This window comes from Dromiciops gliroides, chromosome 1, assembly GCF_019393635.1.
Source record: "Dromiciops gliroides isolate mDroGli1 chromosome 1, mDroGli1.pri, whole genome shotgun sequence".
NCBI classification, from domain to species: Eukaryota; Metazoa; Chordata; class Mammalia; order Microbiotheria; family Microbiotheriidae; genus Dromiciops; species Dromiciops gliroides.
The window spans coordinates 690,635,901-690,662,380 of record NC_057861.1 but is presented as its reverse complement, the minus strand read 5'-3'; the positions used below and the strand labels follow the sequence as shown (position 1 = coordinate 690,662,380).

Here is a 26,480-nt window from a genome sequence, read left to right as displayed (position 1 = left end):
GGCTTTCAAATACAAGAATTAAAAGCATAAAAGGCTAAATAAGAAAGAGAAATCATAAGGAATTCAGTAAGGTTAAACTGTTTACTTTCTTACATGGGAAGACAATACTTGTATGATATTAAGGTAATTAAAAGAAGTTTACATATGCAGATGGAATGGACATGAGTAGATTATGATGGCATTTTATATATATATATATGCAAGGCAATGAGGGTTAAGTGACTTGCCCAGGGTCACACAGCTAGTAAGTGTCAAGTTTCTGAGGCCGGATTTGAATTCAGGTCCTCCTGAATCCAGGGCCAGTGCTTTATCCACTGTGCCACCTAGCTGCCCCTATGATGGCATAATATCTAAAAAAAAAAATTAGGCTTTCACTGGAAGAAGGGGGAAATTGTAAGATACAATGGGATAAATTATCTCACTTAGAAGAGTTGTAAAAAGAGCTTTTACAATGGAGGGAAAATGTATTTGGAGTGTGGTAGAAGATAGGATTTGAACCTTACTCATATAGGAATTGGCTCAAAGAGGAAATAACATACATACATGGTTAAGTAATATATCTTATATTACCCTACAGGGAAGTAGGAGGAAACAAAGAGAAAAGAAGAGCAGTACTAATAGAAAGGAAGGCAGATTGGGGAGGTGGTGGTCAGAAAGAAAACACTTTTGAGGAGTGATAGCATGAAAGGAGAAAAAGAGAAGGATAAATAAGGGGAAATAAGATAGAGAGAAATACACAGTAATCATAAATGTGAAAAAAATTTACAGAACTTTCTCTGATAAAGGACTCATTTCTCAAATACATAGAGAACTCAGTTAAATGTATAAGAATACAAATCATTTCTCATTTGATAAATGGTCAAAAAATATAAACAAGAATTTTTTAGATTAAGAAATCAAAGCTACTTGTAGGAAAAATATGCTCTAAATCGCTATTGATTAGATAAATGAAAATTAAAACAACATTGAGGCACCACCTCCTAGCTATCAGACTAATATTGACAGAAAAGGAAAATTACAAATGTTGGAGAGACTGTGGGAAAATCTGGACATTAAAGCATTGTTTGTGCAGTCATTGGTGCCATTGTAAATTGATCCAACCATTCTAGAAAATAATTTGGAACTATGCTCAAATGTCTATAAAAGTATACATATTTTTGACCCAGCAATATCACTACTAAGTCTGTATCCTAAAAACATTTTTAAAAAATTAGAGGGAATGGCAGGACCTATTTGTACAAAAACATTTATAGCAACTCTTTTTGTGGTGTCAAAGAATTGGAAATTAAGGGGATGGCCATCAATTGGGGAATGGCTGAACAAGCTGTGATATATGTGATATATATATGATTGTGATAGAATACTATTGTACTACAAGAAATGATAAGCAAGATGCTTTCAGAGAAACTGTTTTCCCTAACTCAATCCCTTGGTGAAACAAGAAGATTATATGCAATTTCTCACTTTCAAATCCCTTGCTCCATTTTCCCAAGATCAATCATCCTTTGCCAAACCCCGCTTTGAATTACTCCTACTAACTACCACCTTTGTTTCCATCTATGTGGTCCTGATGGGGCCAGGGGAAACCTCAAAACCATTGTGACTGGCACCATTAAAAATGTATGTTATCTAATATCCACTGGGGCTGCATTGAATCAAGGCAGGCCTTCTATTTCTCCCTATCTGATTCACTATTCTACTCTAATCACTGATGTTTTAAAATTTCTTTTGTTTCAAGCCTCCTATGGCACCTGCTCCCCCACTGACTCAGGGAAAGTGTTTAGTGCATAAAAACTCCCAGCCACTGGAAAATTGAGACCATTTGCCTAGAGCTCCTTCTCTCCCCTTCTTATCCCCAATCATTCTGACGTTTGTCCTGAGGGAGCCTGATAAAGAATGACCGCCATGTTCCACATTGGCTTATATATTTGAGTTATGTGAACCTCAAAGGAGGGCAGCACTGCTCTTTGATATTAATAAAGGGAATCTAGAAGTGTCAGTGGGGATCACTTCACATATTTGTGTGTCATCCTTGCGCAGGAGCCATGCTAATCTTCTCTGTATCGTTCCAATTTTAGTGTATGTACTGCCGAAGCGAGCACTGTCAATAGGGATCAAGGAATATTCCCAAACTCATAACACTAACAGGGAGTTGAGGGAAATGAATGAAGATATAATTAATATGGGAAAGTGTAGCTAGTGAAGCAGTATCATCAGGATTACTCTAGTCCCCAAAGAATGCCAGAAGATAAAAGGGGTGATAAATTTTAAAAAAATGTTTGAGGAATTATTATTTTTTTTTATTCATGCTTGTGTATTTTTGTTTTTAAAGGTATGGAGTGGAGGCAGCTAGGTGGTACAGTGGATAAAGCACCGGCCCTGGATTCAGGAGGACCTGAATTCAAATCCAGACTCAGACACTTGACACTTACTAGCTGTGTGACACTGGGCACGTCATGTAACCCTCATTGCCCTGCCCAAAAAATAATAAAATTTTAAAAATAAATTTATGGAGCATGCATTAAAGAGAGTTCAGTGGAAGGGTAGATCTCAAATGGGACATTTAGAAGGTAAGGTTGAGTGGGATAAAAGGGATTAGGCAATTGTGAATGGTGAAAGGGGTTTTTGTTTCAGCAGCCAGGGGTTTGGAATCACTGGGGTGGAAAAAAGTATGAGATAAGAGTTTCTTAATCACTTTTACATTGGATTTAGTTAGAAAATCAGTGGCTAGAGAGAGGTCCATTGAGGGAGATATGTTAAAAGAGTGTTCAAGGTTCTCCCTTGAGGTTTGACTTCACTACAGTGGGGCATAGTATGTCCTGTGCCTTCCAGAAGGCCTACATCTTAACAGTCAGGAACTATAAAAGAAATGACCTGGGAGATTTTGGATAAGCAGGAATGCTGGCAGTGCAAGGTGCACTAGGCCTGGGAAAGGCCTCTGGAGAGAATCCAGAGGAGGTTGTCTTGAATGAGACTAATGCAGCACTCCCTGGGAAGAACAATTTGCACTATAAAGTTCCTTTCAAGCAAGTTCTAAATCTATGATACTACTTCACTATATATTTGGTAGCTTTTTCCCCCTCCACTAGTATGTCCCCATTATAAGAGAATAAAGAATCTCAGTAGTTTTATACATATGCTACCCCGCCAAGCTTGGGATCAATCTCTCATCAAAGGTGGCTTTTTAACTGATACCTCTCTGCCTCTGTTCTCTCATCTAGTTTCTTCATGTAACTCATAGACATAGTGGAATAGTAAGGAATTTTCAGAAACAAGCTCTTCCACCCCCTGGTGAAGTACACTGAAGCAAGACTAACTCCCTGGGAAGCTATTGCCATTAACTGAATTACCAGGGAGCCACTTACCTCATACAGAACCTAGAATATGCTAACCAAAGCCCAAATTGTTATAACCAGAAAATCATACAGTACTACAGGTTTAATTGACAAGAAAATATCTAGCCAGGGCGGGGTGGGGGGAGTCTAGATGTATCTTCATTTCTTTGTCTATGAAATAAAGGGGGGGGGGTTATTTCATAGACAAGGAAATGAAGATCCATAGAGGATCCACCATGATTGCAAACATAGTGAATAGAAGGATTAGGATTTGGACCGCAGTCCCTTGACTCTAAATACAGTGCTCTTTCATAACACCAGACATGTGTTATGTGATACCAAATCCCAAACCACCTCTCTTAAAGAATACCACTACACAATTGTAAGATGTTCTATTAAGAAAAGAAATCTTGTAGGCATTTTATCCATGGGGATAAAATTGCCAATATGTCACTGAAGACTGTGTTTTTCTTTGAACATTCATCTTCTTTTATCTCTGGGTTAGAGCAAGAGGCATGGTTAGTCCCAACTCTACAAAGCTTAGTATACTATTAATGCTACATTATTAACATTATTTCACTTCAGGTATTCTGTTAGACTTCTAATGCTCTCTGTCTGCCACTGCCCCGTTGTGTATATGGTTGAGTAGGTTCTTTTATTTGAGAGCAATATTCTAGGCTCTTCTAAAATAAAATAAAAACAAATATATTTACTAGTTGAGTACCTGAGTTCAAATCCAACCTCAGACAATTGACATTAGCTGTGTGACTCTGGGCAAGTCACTTAACCCCCATTATCCTGCAAAAAACAAAACAAAACAAAACAAAAATATATATACTACTAATTTAACATTAATAAGTTCTTCTTCCTCCTGATAAGATTCCATTCCCTTGCTATAAATCAGAAACATAGTTAGAAAAAGCCTTTGTATTAAATCACATCAGATAATGAACCTCTATCAAATTGAGATATATTGTAGCCTTAGAGCATTTTGTTTTCCTTTGAGATTTTGTCTGTGGTAGTCGATTTTTTTTAAAGGAATCCATTGTCTCTTCCCTTCCTTCCCTTCCTTCCATTACTTCCCTTCCTCCCTTCAATACTTCAGGGATCCCTTTGTTAGTAAGAATACTACCTCCACAGACTTAGATTAAGACTGAGTACACACACACACATGTGTATATACCATATGTGTGTATATATACATATATACGTTCATATATATTTATATGTTTATATTACATAACATTCTTCACAGAAGATCAATTTCACCTGTCAGAGGACTTCCCTAGGCCCTTTTAGATTTCTTTGGAACAATGGAGCTCTTGGTTAGTGTTATACCTTATCTGTTTACTCACTTGATCTAATTCTTTCTCTCTTTTTTTCCAATTATCAAACATTAATTTTCTGTCTTTGCCTTTCCCCTTGTCTTAAAGAAAATTAGAACAAACCCCTTGTAACAAATATATACAATGAAAAAGAAAAAAATTCTACAATGTCTATGTTTAAAAGTGTTTCACCCTGTATCTTATCCCTACCACCTCTCTATCAGGAAGTGGTGGATTGCATCATGCATCGTAATTCACCAACTGGAATAATGATTGTTCATTATATTGATCAGAGTTCATTCAAAATTTTCTTTAAAAGTGTTGTATTTGGGACAGCTAGGTGGCACAGTGGATAAATCACTGGCCCTGGATTCAGGAGTACCTGAGTTCAAATCTGGCCTCAGACACTTGACACTAGCTGTGTGACCCTTGGCAAGTGACTTAACTCCCATTGCCTAGCAAAAAGAACCAAAAAAGGCAAAAAAGTGTTGTCATTACTTGGCAAATTTTTTCCTTCCTTCTGCTCACTTTACACTGTATGTTGCTGTTTAGTTGTTTCAATTGTATTCAACTTTCCATGACCCCATTTGGGGTTTTCTGTTTCTTTTGTGTGTTTTTTTTGCAGAGAAATGAGGGTTAAGTGACTTGCCCAGGGTTACACAGCTAGTAAGTGTCAAGTGTCTGAAGTCACATTTGAACTCAAGTCCTCCTGAATCCAGGGCTGTTGCTTTATCCACTGTGCCACCTAGCTGTCCCAACTTGTCAATGATTCTTGAATGGTTTGCTGGTTTTCTTCTCGAACTCATTTTATAGATCAGGAAACAGGTGAATAAGGTTAAGTGACTTACCCAGGGTCACACAGCTAGTTAGTGTCTGAGACCAGATTTGAATTCAAGTATTGCTGACTCCAGGCCTGTCAGTCTATCAGTGTGCCACCTACCTACCCTTACACTCTATAAACTTATACAATCTTCTCATGTTTCTATGGAAACTTCCCTTTAGTTATTTCTTATGGCACAATAGTATTCTATTCTGCTCATTTCCTCAAAGATATCCTTTATACTCCTTGTGATCACAGAATAATAGGATTATACATTTAGAGCTGGATGTGATGTTAGAGATCATCCATTTTTACCCCTTTAATTTTTCAAATGCTAAATTGAGGCTCTTAGAGGTTATAGTTTGTCCAAGGCCATACAAGTAGTGAGTGACAGACCCAGAATTTGAACTCAGTTCTACTCACTCCCACTGTAGCCGTGTGTCTTCTCCATGCTAGGTTTTACATTAAAAGTAATCATGGGCAATGTGCTAAAATTTCCTTACATGTTGTCATGTTTCTCTCCATTATCCTTAGGACACTCAGAACCTTAATTCATCATTGACTATAAAGTCACAGAAATATTTTGGTAAAATATTCTATGCATGGTTGGAAGAGAGAGGACATAGAGTTATTCCCTCCTATGCCCTAGAAGGCTTTGTTGCTCCTGCCATGTTAGAATCAAAATGAGAAATTTGTGTTTAAAAAGATGATTCTTTACAATGGGATCAAGAAAGGCATTATTCAATTTTGTGAATGCAAAGTTCCTTTTCCTCCTTCATTTTTAGGGAGAGGTCCCTCAGAAGAACACTACTTATTTGCTTTCAATAAGGACCACTCACATCCTGCATTGAGGAGGGATGGTCATGAGCAAATATTTGCAAATAACTGTCTCCTATGGATTCAACATTACTTATCAAGGTATCTGATGTATTTAGACACAGAATGTAAGCTAGGTTCCTCTGTAGGAGAAGGGCTCAAACTGTCAAGCCCACAAAAGAATGCTCTTTGCATCTCTCCTGGCTAGCATTTACACAGCATGGAAAATGGTTGCACCTGTGGAGAACTCTGATTGTAAAGACAGGAAAGTGGATGAAAAGCAGAGTCTATTAGATTGAATCCACCACTAAAAACATCTGGTTAATGCTCCTTCACTTCCTTTGTACCTGCTGCATTATCATACTGACTTGACACTTTTGGTGTATGTTTGCAAGGCAATCTCCAATTTAAGCAAAGGTGAGTACAAGCAGATAGGATGGTGATGGTATCAGAAGACCAGGTTTTAAATTCAAGCTTTTCCATTTACTGCTTGTGTGACTTTGATTTAGTCTTATGATGGGCTTCAGTTTCTTTTTTTTAAATGGTTATTAAAATTTATTATTAAAATCTCTTCCAACTTCATAATCCATGATTCTGTGAATAGTTGGAAGAGGAAGAGGACATGGAATTGGTCCTCCCTTTGCTGAAGAAGGTTTTGTTACTTGCATCATGGCAGAATCAAACTGTGGAATCTAATTTTGTGTGTGTTCTCAATGTTATTAGGTTGAGGTAGAGGTCTGTACCCGCGATTAGTTGGTAGTAGTTTAACAAAACTAGTCAAAGGGAAGTTTACCTATAGTAATCAGATGGATTAAATCTTTGGACTTTTCATCTTTCCTTTGTCCCTTTTTTTTTTATTTCATTGCTAATAATTCTCTACTCAGTTTCCCCCCCCCCCCCATAAGTCTGGATTCAATAGTAATGTGCAGTGGTATATCTGTTGGTGCCTACTACCAGAAGTAGTTGCTATATCACTTGTATCTCATGTATCACTTGATCTTGGGAGTTATGAACTGCAATGGCCTCAAGGCAGTCTGCTATCCTCAATAAGTCTAATACCCATAGGGTCAGCCCAAGAAGGGACAAACTGGTCCAAGTTGAAAAGAAAGCAGTGTATTAAAGGTGCTCAAAAGTAGTGTCAGGCCCATGAGTTAATGTTCTATACTTGCATTCTGGGTGAGATATGGAGACCAGGCTTAAAAGCTTTGGTAAAATAATGGGATTTTGTAAACACCTAGGGATCTGACTTGATTGACTTAATAGTATTTGAATTGGGTGTGGATGAGAAACCACTAAGTACCCACTTAAGATCATTAGATCTTGAGCCACACCTGGCTCACCCTGTCAGACCTTAGTCTAAATTTATCCAACCCTGAGAAGGAGTATCCTCTGAGGCTGTGGAGTGCATCATCAACAGGGAACCAATCTCAGCCATACTACTTGAAGGACCTCCCCTTAGGAGGAGGAAAAAAGGTAGAAAAGAGGACCCAAACAGGAAGTAACACAGACACGCTCTCACAGAGATACTCTCTCACACACTCACACACTTTCTCTCCCTCTGGCTTCAGAAATGACTAGAAACTGGTTGCTGACTCCTATAGAAACTATGGACCCCTGGTGGTGAGTTAAATCCAGCCCTTTGAATTAGCTGAGCTAGAAGATAGATTAGGGATTGTATAGGTTATTATTAGAGTGAGGGAGATTATCTATTTTCCTCTTCCCCCCATTCACTTGTCCTTGACTTTATTAATTTCACCTTTGCTGTGTATTTTATTCCCATTAACAAAACCTGATTTTTATGTGGAAAAGAGGCTGTGAAGCTCCTTTCTTATTGGCCTGGGAGAAATATCTGAAAAGACAGTTCAGAAGGGAGGAGTTTTGGTCCTAGTGGTCCCTCATTATTTTCTTAACCCCGATATTATAGCGAGCCACCCCAATTAACTCTCCACATATTAAATTTGGCCCCTACAAAAACAAAACAAAACAACAAAAAACAAACAGCAACAATAACAGCACAAAAATGGCCACTACTCAATTTTTATATATGCGTGTTCAAAGTAATGAATTTGTATAAGAGAAGGAGTAGAGAGGTGATAATGGTAACTATATGTAACTATGATAGATTGGATTAAAGAGAGACAAACAAAATCAACTAGGCTCTTCTTCCCCCACCAAAGGAAACTTTCGTTCCTTCCAGGAGGGGAAGCAGGAGGTTGGGATAGAAGAAACCATTCTGTTTTCTTCTGAGAGAGGAACATTATAAGCATAATACTAAAAATTCATTCACATTGGGGGCAGCTAGGTGGCACAGTACATAAAGCACCGGCCCTGGATTCAGGTGGACCTGAGTTCAAATGCAGCCTCAGACAGTTGATACTTAATAACTGTGACCCTGGACAAGTCACTTAACCCTCACTGCCCCCCCCCATCATATATATATCCTATACATACATATATATGTATGTATACATATGCATACACACATATATTTAGGAAGTATATACTAGAACTATATATGTATATATACACACATTTATATGTTTATGTATTTAATTTTATATATATGATATAATTATATATTTAAATATTTGTATATTTCTAGTATATATGACCTTAAATATCTAGGGGATATGATTGGGTTCCATCTCACTTCTAATCACCCTATCTTTTTTGGAGGGTGACCAAAAGTTTTATATGTAAGACTTGACCCTTACCCCATCATAACCTTTCTACAATAAACACATATAGAAAATAGCAAAGAAATCCATTTATCCAAATCATGGCAAAACAAAAATCAGAGAGTTATACATAGGGGCATCTATACCAAACAACGCTTAATGAGCTCTCCTGTTGGGAGTGAGGTAACTCAACTCAACCAAGAGAATGTCTTGGAATTCACCTGAAGGGAAACTCCCTAAATTCTCCTGTGTGGAAAACTGTGAATAGAAACATGATGTAGACTGCTAACTCCTCTCAAAAGATTCCTACCCTGGGGCAGCTAGGCGGTGCAGTGGATAAAGCACCAGCTCTGGATTCAGGAGGACATGAGTCCAAATCTGGCCTCAGACACTTGACACTTACTAGCTGTGGGGCCATGGGCAAGTCATATAACCCTCATTGCCCTACCAAAAAAAAATTGAAAAAAAAATGAAAGAATCTTTTCCTCAGCAATGAAAAGTGTGGGTGGATTTTTCCATCTTCTCTCCACACTAGAAAAACTTGACTAGTCCTAATGTGGGGAATTAGCAGAAAATGAAGCTCTCTTTCTCATAACAACTCCACCTTCTTCTTCATCTCTAAGTATACAGAGCAGGATCTTCATCTCTAATGATAAGAACAGTCCTATACTAATGGACCTTGGATCAAGTGTGGAGAGTAAAACTATATGTGGTTTCCCTATTTCTGTCCCAAGTGTAGGGAAAACTAACTGGGGTTTATCATATATTTGTTACTTAGAAATTAGAGGCTACTGTTTGGGGGCATTAAGCATTAATTAAAGCATATTAAATATTAGTAAAGAGAGTTCACATGGCTCTGAAACATAGGAAAGCATAGCTAGGAAATAGAAGAGAGAGAAGAGAGAAAATGGGGAACCCTAATGGGCCACATCTGTTCTCACCCAGTTCCCGTGCCAAAGAGAGTGAGTGTCTGTGCTAGCTTGCTGATGGCAAGAGTAGGGCCCACACATATACATTGTTCAAAGCTAATTGGCTAGCATCACTCATATCTACTCTTTCACTAGATTTGAGGGGGGTCCATGAGTAGAATGTGCTGAAGTCAGAGTTCAGAGTACCACACCCTCTGGTGGAAACAAGGATTTCAGGTAGGTGTAGTTTTGAGTGAGGTATCTTCATGAGCTGACCTTAAGAAAGGTCAGGCCAGACTCAGTGGAGACCTCTGGGGAGTCCCAAAACCCCATTTTTTTCTCATGATCCCCACTCTGCTTCCTTAAGAAACAGGGTTTCCGTAAATGAAGCAATGAATATCACAAAGGACAAAGTACTTATAAAGCTGTTCTATAATCATAAGGGGAATGAAAAGAGAGAAAAGAAATTGAGTGATGAATTGACAAAAATTAAAGGGGGGAGTCCCATTTAGGAGGTGGATATTACAAATAGTGAATGAAATGGGAAAAGGAAAACTGGAAAATGTCCATTTAAGTTTCGAAAGTTGTATTTCAGATGGTTTTGGGAATGTCATCTCTGTATAGCTCTAGATTCTGGCTCTGGATTCTGGACATGGTTTCAGATGTGGCTGTAGAAAAGGCTCTTAGGTGTTTCAGATGCTGATGATCAAGTAGAAAGTCTCAGCTGGAGAGAAGTCTCTCGTGTGGATGGAATTTGGAATCAGGTACCTGGGGAACACTGGGGATTGGTTCTCCATGCTGCTGGAAGGTTTCCTACAAAATTGATCTTAACACAACTTTAAATAGCTTTACCAATAACCAAATCAAACTCTATTTCCCCCTCTGGGGAATAAATTGAGAAGATATAATATAAAAATTGTCAGATTAATTTCAGTTATAATAACTTCTGACAAAAGTGGATGTTTTCTTAAATGTTTTGCAAAAGAGTTCATAAATTATACTGGGGTGTACCCTTCTTTAATACAGGGCTAAGACAACTGTGATATTAATAAAGAAAAGGGTTTATATCCTCATTTTATCAATTTTTTCATCATCTGCCTAATTATCCTAATGCCCTTATGAGAAATTAAATAATCTAATATAACTGGTAATGGATGCCAAGGCCAAATTCAACATCATGTTTATCATGACAGCTGAGATAATTATGGGGTTAACATAAAAGAATAGAGAAGTAAAGGAAATAAACATGGCTAGATCTCATGGCACTGCAGACAGCCAATGCAGCATGTTGACAGAAAACTGAGTCAGGATTAATCAGATACATGGAATTGAGATGTCCATGGCATCAAGAATATAGGAGGTAGGGGGCAGCTAGGTGGCACAGTGGATAGAGCACCAGCCCTGGAGTCAGGAGTACCTGAGTTCAAATCGGCCTCAGACACTTAACACTTACTAGCTGTATGACCCTGGGCAAGTCACTTAACCCCAATTGCCTCACTAAAAAAAGAAAAAATATATAAGAGGTAGAATCAAAGTCAGGTGTAGAATGAGATGCCATAGCCTGGCTGTCCAGTGCTATGTAGGGGAGGAAATTAACCCAAGAGAATACAACCTCAGCTCTTGCCAAAGGCCATTTTCTTGGCCTTTCCAAGGAAATGTAGTACCTGGACTTAGTGTGTCACCCATCTTGTGACAATTAGGTACCTACTCTTGTATATGTCCCCTCATGAATGACGGGCATCTTGGCAGCTGTGATCTGATAACTCAGAATAAAACCATTTAATATCTCAAATGGTAAATTCCCATAATCCAAGGCTCATATGGAGTTAACAAATAAGGATAATGATGAAAGCAAAAAATGTGAATTTGCTTTATGACTCAGGATATACTATATAATACACAATAATTCCAAATAATAACTACAAATACATAATCACAATCACATATAGTAGAGGACTAATGTAAATGACTGACATTTTAATTCATTATTACATAATTTCCATAAATGAATTAATAAGTAAATCACATCACCTTGAGAATCAAGGTGAGCTGCCCATAAATCCCTTATTATATATATATATATATATATATATATATACACACACACACACATATACACACACACACATTTTAAGCTTAGTAAAAATAATACTTGTAGAATTAATTTACACTTGCAATGGCAATCAACTTACCAAGGAAATACTTTATAGAATTTGATCAAATAATCAGTTGGAAAAACAAACAATTTAGAATATGGAAGAATAATCTTACAGAATTAATATTGTATTATGAAATCAAGACCATCTTGCATTGGTTCAAAAATAGAGATATATGAATAGAAGAATAAAAGACAATGAAATTCAATAGCCTTGTAATTTTTTTCTTTTTTTTTTCTTTTTTTGTGGGCAATGGGGGTTAAGTGACCTGCCCAGGGTCACACAGCTAGTATGTATCAAGTGTCTGAGGCCGGATTTGAACTTAGGTACTCCTGAATCCATGATCAGTGCTTTATCCACTGTGCCACCTAGCTGCCCCGTAATCTTTTTTAATGTAAAATATTCTGTGAAAACTGTTCAAATCTGGCCTCAGACACTTGACACTTACTAGCTGTGTGACACTGGGCAAGTCATGTAACCTCATTGCCCTAGCAAAAAAAAGAAAGAAAGATTCCTTCCTAGACTATTTTCAGCAGCAACCAAAAGTGCAGGTGGATTCTTCCATTTTCTCTCCACACTAGAAAACCTTGACCAGTCCTAACCTGGGGGATTACCAGGAAATGAAATTCTATTTCTCATAACAACTCCCTCTTGTTCTTCATCTCTAACTATACAGAGCAGAATCTTCATCTTTAATGATAAAAAAAGTCCTATACTAATGGTCCTTGGGACAAGGGTTAACTATTTAATACAAGTTTAAAAAAATGTGTGGAGGCTTAACCTTTATGAGTCAGAAATACCCAAAGATTAAAGTAACCAATCTAATTACAAAGCCTATTTTAAATCAAATTGGTCCACTTTATAATCATCTGATATAAAGATGAAGCAGGAAAGTCTATGTGGTTGTAACAGAGAAGTAGGTAAGGCAGGAAAATGCATCACTATTCTGATACCTTCAGGACTCCTAGGGACAGCTTCTAATCTATTAGTTCATTTGTCAACAATAATTTGGCTTGACCATCTTAGCAAGATACCTCTCCCCTCTAGGCCTCAGGTCCTTCATCTGAAAAGTAAGTAGCTTAACATGACATGACAATAACAAGACCTAAGATTTGTATAGGTTTTAAGGCTTGTAAAATACTTTATAGACATCATAAACCTTCAATATTCTAATTGTGTATGTTTATACACATATGTGTGTATGTATTTGGAAGAGAGATGGAGAGAGGAAGTCAGATAAGGAGTAGTGAGCAAAGCAAACAGTTAAAGTGAAAAGGGGACACAAGGAAAGGAAAGGTAGAGGAGAGAGACTGCTGGCAGAAGGAGGGAGAGAGGAGAAGACAGGGAAAAAAATATATTATCTCCCTAAATAGATGGAAAATTCCTTGAGTCCTTGGATTTTGTTATACAAGTTCTGTATCTCAACTCTATCCTCTCTGCCACCCCTAATTTCCCACAAGTTGTAGGGAAACAGCACTGAATGTAGTGTAGTAGGTTCTCTATAACCATATTTGGACTGAACAAATACAACATGAAATTCTTGTGGTGGCATAGTGGAGAGTACCAGGACTGGAATCAGGAAGACCTGAATTCAAATTCTGACTCTTAGACATTTACTAGCTGTGTGACAATGGACAAGTAACTTGACCTTGCTTGCCCCAGTTCCTCATCTTTAAAATTAGTTGGAATATGAAATGGAAGACCACTCTAATCCTTATCTAAGAAAACCCAAAATGAAGTCACAAAGAGATAGACACAACTGAACAACAAATAACAACTGAAAGAAGAGTTGTACCTGGATCCAATATATAACCTTTTGAAAAAATATTAAAAATTCATGTTTCTGCCTTATTGATCATATTTGCTCCTGTCATTTAAAAATAAATTAATCATATGTAGCCATTTATTGTCCTGTATGATAACACCTTGCCTGTTTCTTATTCAGCCTTTCACTCATCTTTTATTCCCCAAATATTGTTCAACAAAACTGCACTGTTCTTTCTAACTCCTTTCTTTGTCAATAATTTAGTAGGCTTTTTGCCTGTCTTTATTTTTCTAATGTGCCATCCATCTTACCGAAATTGAGGTATAACTAGTTTGTGTGTATTAAGACCTAAACTTGAAAAAAGCATTGGGGGATTGAGAAGGTTTGTCCAGTAAATATATATTAATGAAATATTGCATGGAAATTGACACAAAATTCCCCCAAATAGCTACATAAGTACTGAAAGGAACATGAAATAGTCCACCTATAGGCAGCAGGAGATGCCAAATGCCCAGTACTGTCCTAAATTTTTTTAAGAGATGATAGTGTGAGAATCAGAGTGTCACCCCCCTGCTGAGAAAGACATTGTGAGAACCAGAGCAGCACCACCCTGAGGAGAAAGCCTGTGACTAGCCTCTGGAAGTTACATCTATTCATAGAACTCCTGGTAAGTCATATCAATCAATGCTACCAGCCAATTAGCTTGGAGCTGTGTGTGGGGACCACGCCTGGGTGAGCCCACAGGGAGCTGCTAGTTGAGGATAAAGGGAGATCCTTCTTTCCATTGCAAGTTGCAGTAGCAGCAGAAGGTCCAGGTAGCTAGGCTCTTTCCTTCTGAACTCCATGTATTCTTCCTTTCTCTTTTGACAACTTCTAAATACTTTAATAAAAGCTTAATGCCCAAAGACTGGTGCTATAAGCTTCTAATTTAAGGTGACCACACATTAGATTTTAGCCATAACAGTTAGATTTTAAACTTCACAATAGGTTCTTCCAGTTTGCATTTCTATTTGCCCAGAATTGTAGCCTTCTCAGTAATATTTGAAGGACACATTGCTTTGTTCCTCCCCTTGTACTAGACCCACCCATACCAAAGGATGCCTTCTAATTTGTGAAATTAAAATCAAGGATTTGACCATCTATAGTGAACAAACTGTACATGTATCTGACCCCAGGGCGTCAGGGGTCACAAAATAATAAGACACAGATCCTGGCTTGTAGGTGTATAGCTGGGTTTTACTGGTTTTGTTTGTGCAAAATCTGTTTAATGTAATGTAATCAAATTATTCACTTTATACCATGTAATGTCCTCTGTTTCTTGTTTGTTCATAAATTCTTCACTTATCTATAGATCTAAAAGATATCATTTTCCATGTTTCTCTAATTTCCTTATGATATCACTCTTTAAATCTAAATAATGTACCTATTTTGAACTTATCTTGGTATACAATGTAAGATATTGATTTATGCCTAGATTCATCCAAACTACATTCCAGTTTTCCCAGAAATTTTTGTCAAATAGTGATTTCTTGTTTCAAAATCTTGGATCTTTGCGTCCATTACACACTAGATTGTTATGATCATATACTGTTGTGTTTTGTTACACTTCACTTATCCACTGATAAAGCTAAAAATCTAGCTATATTGTCTAAAATATCTAATGAATGGTCGCCAACAAATTATAAGCTTTAGCAAGAGTTAGACTTTTGAGCATTTATTAAGGAGAATTAAGATTTTGGTAAAGAGAGAGAGAAAGGCCTATATTCATCTATCTATTAAAGGGAGAGCGCATTTCTAGGTCCCTTATCCACCAGCATCCTCAGGAAAGAGCCCCAGTCAGAACACCAGGTCTTCCTTCCTTCCTCCCACAAGTACACCACCATATTTTTTTAACTATTCCAAAATGTTTTCATGGTTACCACATTTTTGTTGTTGTTGTTGTTGTTGTTGAGGCAATTGGGGTTAAGTGACTTGCCCAGGGTCACACAGCTAGTAATTGTTAAGTGTCTGAGGCTGAATTTGAACTCGGGTCCTCCTGAATCTAGGACCAGTGCTCTATCCACTGTGCCACCCAGCTGTCCCCACATTTTGGTTATTTTTTTCCCCAATAACCTGTGAAGAAAAAAAATGAATTAAAAAAATTGAGTTCTAAATTGTGTTCCTCTCTTGAGAAGCAAAACAATTTAATATAGCTTATACATATGCAGTCATGCCAAATATTTCCATATTAGCCATATTATAAAAGAAAACACAAACTAATGTTAATGATAGTGGTGGTGGTGATGATGATGATAGAAGCATGCTTCAATCTGCATCCAGACTCCCTCTGTCTGTTCTTTTTCTGGAAATGGATAGCAGTTTTTCATCATAAACTCTTTGTAGTTCTCTTGTATCATTATGTTGCTGAGAATAGGTAAGTCATTCACAGTTGTTCATCATACAATATTACTGTACAATGTTCTGGTTCTGCACACTTCACTCAGCATCAGTTCATGTTCAGCTTTTTCTGAAAGCATATTGCTTGTCATTTCTTATAGCACAATAGTATTCCATGACAATCATATACCATGACTTATTCAGCCATTCCCCAATTGATGGACATCTACTCAATTTCCAATACTTTGCTGCCACAAAAATAGCTGCTATAAATATTTCTGTACATATAGGTCCTTTGATCTACTTAGGGGATAGATATAGTCATAGTATTTTTCACTTAAAGGTTTATACGCAATTTTACAGCCCTTTGGTCATAGTTCCAAATAATTCTTCAGAATAGTTGGATCATTTCACAGCTCCATGAAAAGTGCTTTAGTGTTCCAAATTTTCTCACTTCCCCTCCCACATTTGTCATTTCCGTTTTTGGTCATATTAACCAATCTGACAGGTGTGAGTGGGTCCTGAGATGTTTTAATTTGCATTTTTTCATTCAATAATGATTTAGACATGTGATTCAAATCCACCTGACTAATTTTCTAAAATGTTTACTTTCCTTAAGCAAAAAAAAAACAACCTTTTAATTAAATTTGTAATTTTCTGAAAGAGTTTATGATAAAACTCCAGAGTTTATTATGAAAGATGCATAATTGATAATATGAAAATTGTCAATATTTTTTCTACTTTTAAAAATATATAAAAATCCAAGAAATTTCATATGTTAGGACTTTTGATTATCCTTCCTCTGTAATATATCTTAAATATTTTCTCTATATGCCTATTACTACTATACTACTGTAGTTCTTACCTAAACTAATGCAATTGTTTTATAATTAACTCAGTTCTCTCTCTTTTCAGTATATTTTATGTACTTTAATAAATCTCAATGAATATAGCTGATTACATTATTACCTTACTTTCAAAATATTTTTAAAATAGATTAAAATAAATTCAAGAAAGTAAAATGTAGAGTGGATAGAAGAAATGTCTGTTATAGGAGACTAGGGAGAGATTTGTATATAGAAAACATATTTCTGAACTCTACTGTAAAGAATTAATTGTTATTTGAGGTTTTATGACCCCATCTTTTGGTTAGAATTTTAAAAAAAAAACCTTAACGTGCACACTGGCCTGGGGCTCCACAAATGGAAAGGTGCTCCACCCACTGGTTGTAGCTGTTGTCATGGTGCAGGCACCTCAGGTCATCACCACTCCCTGATGCCTATATGGACCTGGCAAAATTATAATGATTTGAAGTGCAGTGACGGCAGTCATGTGACTGTCAGAGGGGCCAGCCAATTGGCTGGGGGCTGTGTGTGGTTAGCCTGGGGTCTGCTGGGAAGAAGGGAGGTTTTTCGCCATTCTAGCTTGAAGCTGGGAGGCGACAGGATGCTGCAGTGTGTTTTCTGCTGATTCCTTGGCAGTGGTGTGATTCAGGTTGTATAATTTCCCTTTCCCCATTTTATTCCCTTTCCCTTGATCCTACCGATTCTGTTTGTGTATTTTTAAAGTTTGTTCTTGTTAAATAAATCCTTCTCTGTTTTGAGGGAGGCTGTCTGTCTCCTTCCTTGCCCCAATATTGTGTCAAGCTGCCTAGCTAACACTCCCCAATTAAATTTGGTCCCTACACTACTCTGGGTTTAAATAGAGAATTTTATATGTGTACATAAACACACACATACTCACACGCATATAGACAAACTTAAACATAATAAAATTGAATGAGAATGGATCAAATTCTCCATCAAAATGAAAAAAAAAATAACAAATTAGTTTCAAAAAAGGGAATTTTATACAAAAATGTACTTTTTACATAAACCTACTTAAATATGAGGGAAATTTATAGATAACAGATTGTGCTTCAAGTCATAGTGTTCCTGATGCTTCATAGTCATATCCTTTGGTAGTCACTATTTGGTAGTCATTATTAATGAATACTTCCACTATTTGCTATGAAGTTGACACAGCTTATGGAACATAGGTAGGCAATGTAGGACGTGAGATTTCAAGTAAAAATAAGATTCTGGACAATTAAATTAAACAATAATAATAGAGGACTTGATTTTTCTTCACATTTCACTACTGTTCCTTGTCTCAAAGGATAAATAATTGTGATAGCATTCTCTTGACAAGAATGACTTTCTCACTGTCAGTAAAACTTCAGAGACTTTTCAGTTTGATTAGAATAATTACCATAGCTCAAAGCAATTAGAAAGAAATAAAGGAAGATACTTAATTCAGATTACCATTATAATGGTTTCGTGAATATACCTGGCATTTCTAACAATAGATTTATCCACACACTAATTTTTTTAGGTATTTAAATAAGTATATATTAAACAGAAAATGAGTAGGGGGGAATGTTCATTAGTAACTGTAATTCTCATAGAGTATACTCAAATATAAACACATCTACCATGGTATAAATCAATGATTTTTCTCTTCTTCAGTTATTAGTGAACATAAGAATATATCCCATGAAAAAGTTGACTAATCTTATTGCATTTGGGAGAACAAATCTTTCTAAATCATTCATTTTTAAAATTTTTATTTTCTTTTTTGTGGGACAATGAGGGTTAAGTGACTTGCCCAGTGTCACACAGCTAGTAAGTGTCAAGTGTCTGAGGCTGGGTTGAAACTCAGGGCCTCCTGAATCCAGGGTCAGTGCTTTATCCATTGAGGCACCTAGCTGCCCCCAAATCCTCTTTTCTTAATGATCATGCACGCTATAACTAACAAAAATTAAAGGCAGAAACATATTATACAACATTTAAGCTTGGAATGGAAAGTAAATGTCATCTAATCCATTGGTTTGAAATTAAAATAGAAGCAAGTACTGCTAATCTGTACATATGGATCACTGAGGGCCATATGTTTGCTTAATTTTTTTAAATGCCATGTTATCTTTGTTTTATTTTATTTTACATATTTTGCTGAATATTTTCCCATTATATCCGGCCTTAGGGCTATATGTTGGACACCTCTATTCTAATCAAACCACTTTTGTTCTACAAAATTTCCAGTTTCTTTTCTAATCCAGTGTTCTTTCCACTGCACTATACCTCTCCCTTTCCCTGCCCTCAGATCATTATTTCCTTAGACATCCCTGAAAGTGATATTTAAGTGTTGTTATATAGATAGCTATTAAATAAAATGAGTACTAGCTTTGTGTTAGAATATCTCTGTTCAGGGGCAGCTAGGTGGTGCAGTGGATAAAGCACCGGCCCTGGATTCAGGGGTACCTGAGTTCAAATCCGGCCTCAGACACTTGACACTTACTAGCTGTGTGACCCTGGGCAAGTCACTTAACCCCCATAATCTCTGTTCAAATATTGCCTGTGATTTTGAGAACCAATGTGACCCTGGGAAACTTCTTGGCCTTGGTTTCCTCATCTATAAAATAGGGGATTAGACCAGATGGCCTCAACAACCTTTTTCATGTCCATATCCAGTTCCATACTCCTATAAATCATTAAATAACCATGCACACCATTGAATGTGTACCACTGAAAGTCATCTTATCAGCTTTTCCTTGCTCATAATTTAACAAAATATTCTCCATATGTCAGCAGTATCAAAGGAGTATCTCAGTATTTGTTTACCTGTCCTCCTGGGAAAATTTTCCCTTAGGCAGACTGAGTTGACTTCTAGGTCTATCTTTTTATAGCATTATCTTGAAATAATTTGAAAGTTTAAAAAGAAATAAATGAACAGAAAATCGTGAATAGATATTCAGGGGTTTCTAATATGGTCCACACCTTCAATTTTGACCTCATCTAAATTCACCAAGACCATTTTGCCTTTAATAAAGTTGGGGAATTTAACCATATTAAAGCAGCCCAATTAGTTGGACTATATTTCCCCCTCTTGTGAGCTATTTCATGACTCAGCTTGAAAAACATGGCAGTCTGAGAAGATCTCTAGATTTCAGATTAGGAGATGTCAGTTCAAATGTCAGCTATCATATTTGGTAAAAATTTAATTAACTCAAATTTTATGAGCTTCCTTTTCCTTAATTATGCATATAAGGAAATATTTGTATTACTGACAAGTTTTTAATTATTAATATTATTTTATTTATGGGAAAAACTTGTAAAACATTTGACAATGTGTAAATATGAATCATAATTATTGATGAAAATTTAAATGTTTCTAGTAGAATATTTCTTTGTAAATAGAATTTACTATTTAACAATGCCTTAAAAATACTTAGGCAATGGAATCAGTAGAAAAAGAATAGGAACAAGTCTTAGAAAACTTAGGTTCTATATAAAACACTTCCACTAACTTGTTATGTACCTTCATTTTCTCATTTTTTAAACTGAGGACATTGTTGTTGACAGGTTCTATGAGTCTTCCCACTTCAATGATTCTATATTAATAATAATTGATAGCATTTTTAAAGTGCTTTGAAGTATTCAAATACTTGTATTCCTATTATTTCATTTGATTATCATCATGATATGAGATTAGGTACTATTACAATTCCCATTTTATGGATGCGGAAATTGAGTCTAAACTAGGTTAAGTGACTGGCTCAGAGTCACAAAGCTAACAAATATCTGAGTATGGATTCAAGGTCAAGTGTTCTTGATTCCAATTTCAGTGTCCTTTAAATAACACCCAATGAAGCAATCTCAAATGCTAATTTGAAAAAAAGGAATCAATCAAAAAGCATTTATTAAGCTCTTAGTATTTTCAAAGCTATTTTATAAGCACTGGGGATACAAATAGGGAAAAAAAAAAAGACGATTCCTGCTTTCAACACATACGAAGTTTCTGCTATAAGCTAGGAGTGAAAGCCTTAGGTGGTCCTTGGGATGGAGCCTAGAGCAGATAGTCAAGCTTGTTCTTAAATGTCATTTTAATTATTAAAACCAAATGTATTTCTGATTTTGAAGCATTTGTAAGTGCCATGGATTTTGGCAGTGAAAACTTTCTTTTCAGGTTCTTCAGTAATTTCCACTAATGAGAAGTAGGTTACACATCACCAGAAGAGGCTATCACCAGGTTAATTCTGTGTAAGTTTTACTCCTCCAATAATGGCTGAGGAAGCCAAGCTAGTACCAGGGTTGGAGATTTGGGGAGCTCTGCTTTCCCCAGGAACCTGGGCTTTTGGTTCTGGGCTGTCATCAGTGGGGGCTGAGGAGAGGTAGTGTTCAAAGGAATGGCAGTGGCCTGATTTCCCTCCTGCATGCTGCCCCTCCCTCAGGATAGGTTGCTGCTTCAGACAGGCTAGTTTGTCTTCCCTGACACTGGTAGTCGATTGGTAGTCATAGGTAGTGGTGGTGGTGGGAATGATCTCCTTCACAAGTTTTGATCCCACCTGGATGATAGCTAGAGAAATCATTCTAGAAGCAAATCTGATGGTTTCCACTCATTGTTAAAACCTACATAGTTACTGGTCACTCTTGTAGGTTTCATAGAAAGACAGGCCTACTTTATCAATCCAATTCAAATACTTTTAAGGAAAATGAATGACCCATCATCATGAAAGAATGGTAGAGTTAATAAAACTGTGAATTATTATTAATGAACATTCTTTCTTTAAACCTTTATTTGTATCCCAAGTGCTTAGAACAGTGCCTAGAACATACTAAATAAATGCTTTTGATTTTTAAACTAGATTAGAAATGAAATATCCTCAATTTTTATCATACTACTCTAGGAGACATGACAAAGTTCGTTAATAGTCCTGTTATCGATGCTTTATTTTCACAAACAAATGCACAAATTCTTAAATGTAAAAACCATATTTATTCTGTCTATGCAGTTTTTGTACCAATAAAAGCTATATAATTTTTGTTGACAAATATGTAAAGGAATAATATAGCTGGAATGTGTTCTGTAGACTCTAACATATTCATTTATGAATTTTATGTTCTTATATTGATGATTCAAAATCCCCCTCTTAGTTATCTGTGTAAAGTTAAAAGAGTTCATTAAAATCCCTTGTAAATGCCATTTGATATCACTAAGTAATATGAAGTTTTACGTTAAGAATAAATTTAAAATATTATTATTATTATTATAGCAGATTGACATTTGCTTCTATGTGATAGGAGCAATAATTTCCTTTAGTGATCTGACATTTGATCTCACTAAGTTATTACTTAGTACAGAGTTTCATGTTAAGAATCAATTCAAAATGGTAGGAAGAATTATATTTTTTTACATTTGAAGATAGATAAGATTATAATTATTAATAAAAATCATAAAATGTTGCTGGCTATTGAATATTAGTTGCTATCCCACCTCCACTCTCACCAAGGCATTATATATGTATGCTTATAAATGATTATATAAAACAAGTATATTATAAAAATATGTATGCATATGTGTGTATATTCTGTTTTTAAATCAGTAACATTTTATCTGTTTGGTTTTAAAGAGAGAAGGAAAGTGCAATAGGGGCATCATGCTGATATAAAAATTTCGTCATGTTTTTCAAGATGATATATTTAATGGTGAATATGGCCAAAGCAACCATAGGAAAATAAACTTTTCATTATCTTCTAAATAGTGTCAGAAATCAATTTGTAACAAAGAAGTCTTATTTATATAAGCACAGTGCATTGTTATTTTGTTACTGTTTTGACCCAGACTTAGATTATCATTTGTATGGGGAAATATCAGTGTGGTAACTCCCATCTTTCCTTGCAAGTCACCCACTTCTCTGTGTGCTTTAAGAAGGTTCCTTTTTTTTTTCTTTTCTTTTCATTTCTTTCTTTCTTTCTCTCTTTCTTTCTTTGTGGGACAATGAGGGTTATGTGACTTGCCCAAGGTCACACAGATAGCAAGTGTTAAATATCTGAGGCTGGATTTGAACTCAGGTTCTCCTGAATCCAGGGCCAGTGCTTTATCCACTGCACCACTTAGCTGCCCCAAGAAGTTTCCTAGGGAATTAAGAGATTAAATGACTAGATCATGATCATGTATGATATGTCAGAGAGGAAACTTGAATCTAGGTCTTCCTCATTCCAAGACTGGTCTTCTAGGTAATATACAAGACATCCTTTGCTTGTTAAGTTATAGTTTGCGAATACTATGTAAATATAATTTTCACTAAAGAACAAGGGTATTTCATAGGTAAGTTGATGGAGGGCTAATGATAGTGTTTGTTTAACTGCAGTCAAATTTGGTGAGCTTCTAAAAGAGCCAAATGATAGCAAGTGAAAGAAGTATTATATTCCAAGTGTTAAAGATTAAATATGTGATTTAAAATGGCTAGGTAAAAGTAATATTTTCTCAAGAAAGTAGCATCACAATAATGAAAAAAGGCAAATTGATTTAAAATCACTAATTAACCCAATGAAGAGCATAAGAGGACAAATTCATGTCACTTTCAGATTAATTACTGATTCTTTAGCTACAATAGTTACACAATTATTGATATTCATTGATCAGTAGAGTTATAGATTCTTAGACCAGCACAGGCTAATATTACTGATCAGGAAATGGTTCCCAAGACATTATAATCAGTCAGTCAAAAAGCATTTCTTAAGTACCTACTAAATGTCAGACACCATGCTAAGCAATGGGGATACAAATAAAGGCAAAAAACAGCACCTGCTCTCAAAGAACTCAGTAATGGGGAAGACAACATGTAAACAATGATGATTACCAATACTATATAGACAAAATTAATTGGAGATAATCAACATATGGAAGCCAGTAACATTTAGAATTCCCTGTGACACCAAAGCTACGTGTATATATATATATATATATATATACAACTCTGAAGATCTAAAAACAGATTGAAGCATATATGTATATATATGTGTGTATATATATGTATATGTATGTATGTATATGTATGTATGTATATGTATGTATGTAAGTATATGTATATCAATTGAAGAACAAAGGTAAAATTGTCCATTCCTTCAGGAAGCTTTCATTTTCTTGAGAGAATAGAGAACAGAGAAGAAAAAAAAAGCAATTAGGGTAAAGAGAGAATAGTCCTTTTATAATCATGAATAATTCTCATGTAACGTATGATGGGAAATTCCCATATGTATATTTTTTCTCTTTAGAATTTTATTTTCCAAATTACATGTAAAAACAAATTTTGACATCAAATATTTTTCTTTTTGTGGGGCAATAAAGGGTAAAGTGACTTTCCCAGGGTCACACAGCTAGTAATTGTCAAGTGTCTGAGGATGGATTTGAACTTAGGTCCTCCTGAAACCAGGGCCAGTGCTTTATCTACTGCATCACCTAGCTGCCTCGTTGACATCAAATTTTTAAAACTGTGTTCCAATTTCTCTTCCTCCCTCCTTCATACCCTCCACCACTAAGAACTCAAGCAATTCAATATAAGTTATAAATGAGGAATCATGGAAAACATCTCCACATTAGCAAGGTTATAAGAGAAAACAGATAAAAACAAAACTTCAGATTAAGTAACTGTCAAAAAATATATATGCTTCAATCTGTTTTTAGATCTTCAGAGTTGTATTGGATCATTGTATTGCTGAAAATAACCATGTGATTCCCAGCAGATCATCCCCCACTATTGCTCTTATTTTGTATATAGTACATTTCACTCTGCTTTAGTTCATGTAGGCCTTTCCAGGTTTTTCTGATAGTATCCTGTTCATCATAACTTTTATATAGTACTTTAACCTTGACAAAGAATTTTCTTCACAAGAGCCCAGCAAAGTAGATAACATGTTTTGCCATTATAATCAATCATCATAACTATTACCCTTCATCCTATTCCCTTCCCATGATGTTTACTCTATTATCTATCTTCTTTTGCATTATTTCTCCTCAAAAGTGTTTTGCTTCTGATTGCCCCCCTCCCCAACTCTGCCCTCCATTCTTTCACCCTTCCCCCGCTTATCCTCTTCGCCTGCTACTTTCTAGTAGGGTTAAATAGATTTCTCCTTCCAGTTGGGTGTGTATGTTATTCCCTCCTTGAGCTCACTCTGATGAGATTAAGGTCTTTAAGCTATTTCTCTGTTCTAAATTTTTCTCCTCCTTCCCTCCTCAACCCTCCCTATGAAATTAAGCAATTCAATATAATTCATTGATGTGCAGTTATGCAGAATGTTTTATCCTTCCTCAAAAGTGCTTTGCTTTTTAGTGCTCTCTCCCCTAATCTGCCCTTCATTCCTGTCTTCTCTCCTCCCCCTTATCTCCTTCCCCTCCCACTTTCCCTCAGGGCAAAATATATTACTATAGCCACTTGAGTATGCATTTCTTTCCTTCCTTGAGTCAATTCTGATGATAGTAAGGTTTACTCACTCCCCCACTCCCTTCCCTTCTTCTCCTCCCCTCCATAAGCCTCTTTCATGTTTCTTTCATGTGAGCAACCTCTCCCCACTCCACCTCTCCCTTTCCTCCTCCCCCAGTGCATTGATCCCACCTTTAACCCTATTTTTTGGGGGGTCAGGGCAATGGGGGTTAAGTAACTTGCTCAGGGTCACACAGCTAGTAAGCATCAAGGGTCTGAGGCCGCATTTGAACTCAGGTACTCCTGAAGCCAGGGCTGGTGCTTTATCCACTGCACCACCTAGCTGCCCCGCCTTAACCCTATTTTAAAGATGTCATTATGGGTTAGCTAGGTGGCACAGAGGACAAGCACCAGCCTTGGACCTAGAAGGCCCCAAGCCTAAATTCCTCCCCAGACACAAAACACCCAAGTCTGTGTGCCCCACAAAGAACAAGGATAAACAAAAAAATAAATTCTTTTCAGAAATCATCCCTCCATATTCAGTTCAGACCTGTGTTCTCTAAGTTTATTCCTTTAAACTGCCTTAATACTGAGAAAAGGAAAAATTCCAGGAATATTATAGTCAAATTCCAGAGCTTCTAGATGAAGGAGAAAATATTGCAAGCAGCTAGAAAAAGTAATTAAAATTCTTTGCAGCTACAGGAAGGAAAAAAACCAAGATCTAGCAACATTATATTAATGGACCATAGAGCATGGAATATGATATTCAAGAACTGGAACTACAACCAAAAATCATGTCCCAACAAAACTATGTATAATCTTTCAGAGGAAAAAAATGGAACTTCAATGAAAAAGAGGGCTTTCAGGCATTTGTGATGAAAAAACCTGAACTGAATAGGAAATTTGACTTTCAAATACAAGACCCTAGAGAAGCATAAAAAGGTAAACAGGAAAAAGAAATCATGATGGCTATTAAAAAAGTAAACTGTTTAAATTCCTACATGGGAAGATAATACCAAGCAGTTCTTAAGACTAATTTTATATCTCTAAATGTTTACAT

General features: G+C 36.2%; 1 non-coding gene across 1 annotated transcript; it reads right to left on the bottom strand.

Annotated features, from left to right (window-relative positions):
* Positions 1–1,995: 1,995 nt before the first annotated feature.
* Positions 1,996–2,102, bottom strand: LOC122737541. The gene has a single exon (XR_006354371.1). It is a non-coding gene; the product is annotated as a U6 spliceosomal RNA (small nuclear RNA).
* Positions 2,103–26,480: the final 24,378 nt, after the last annotated feature.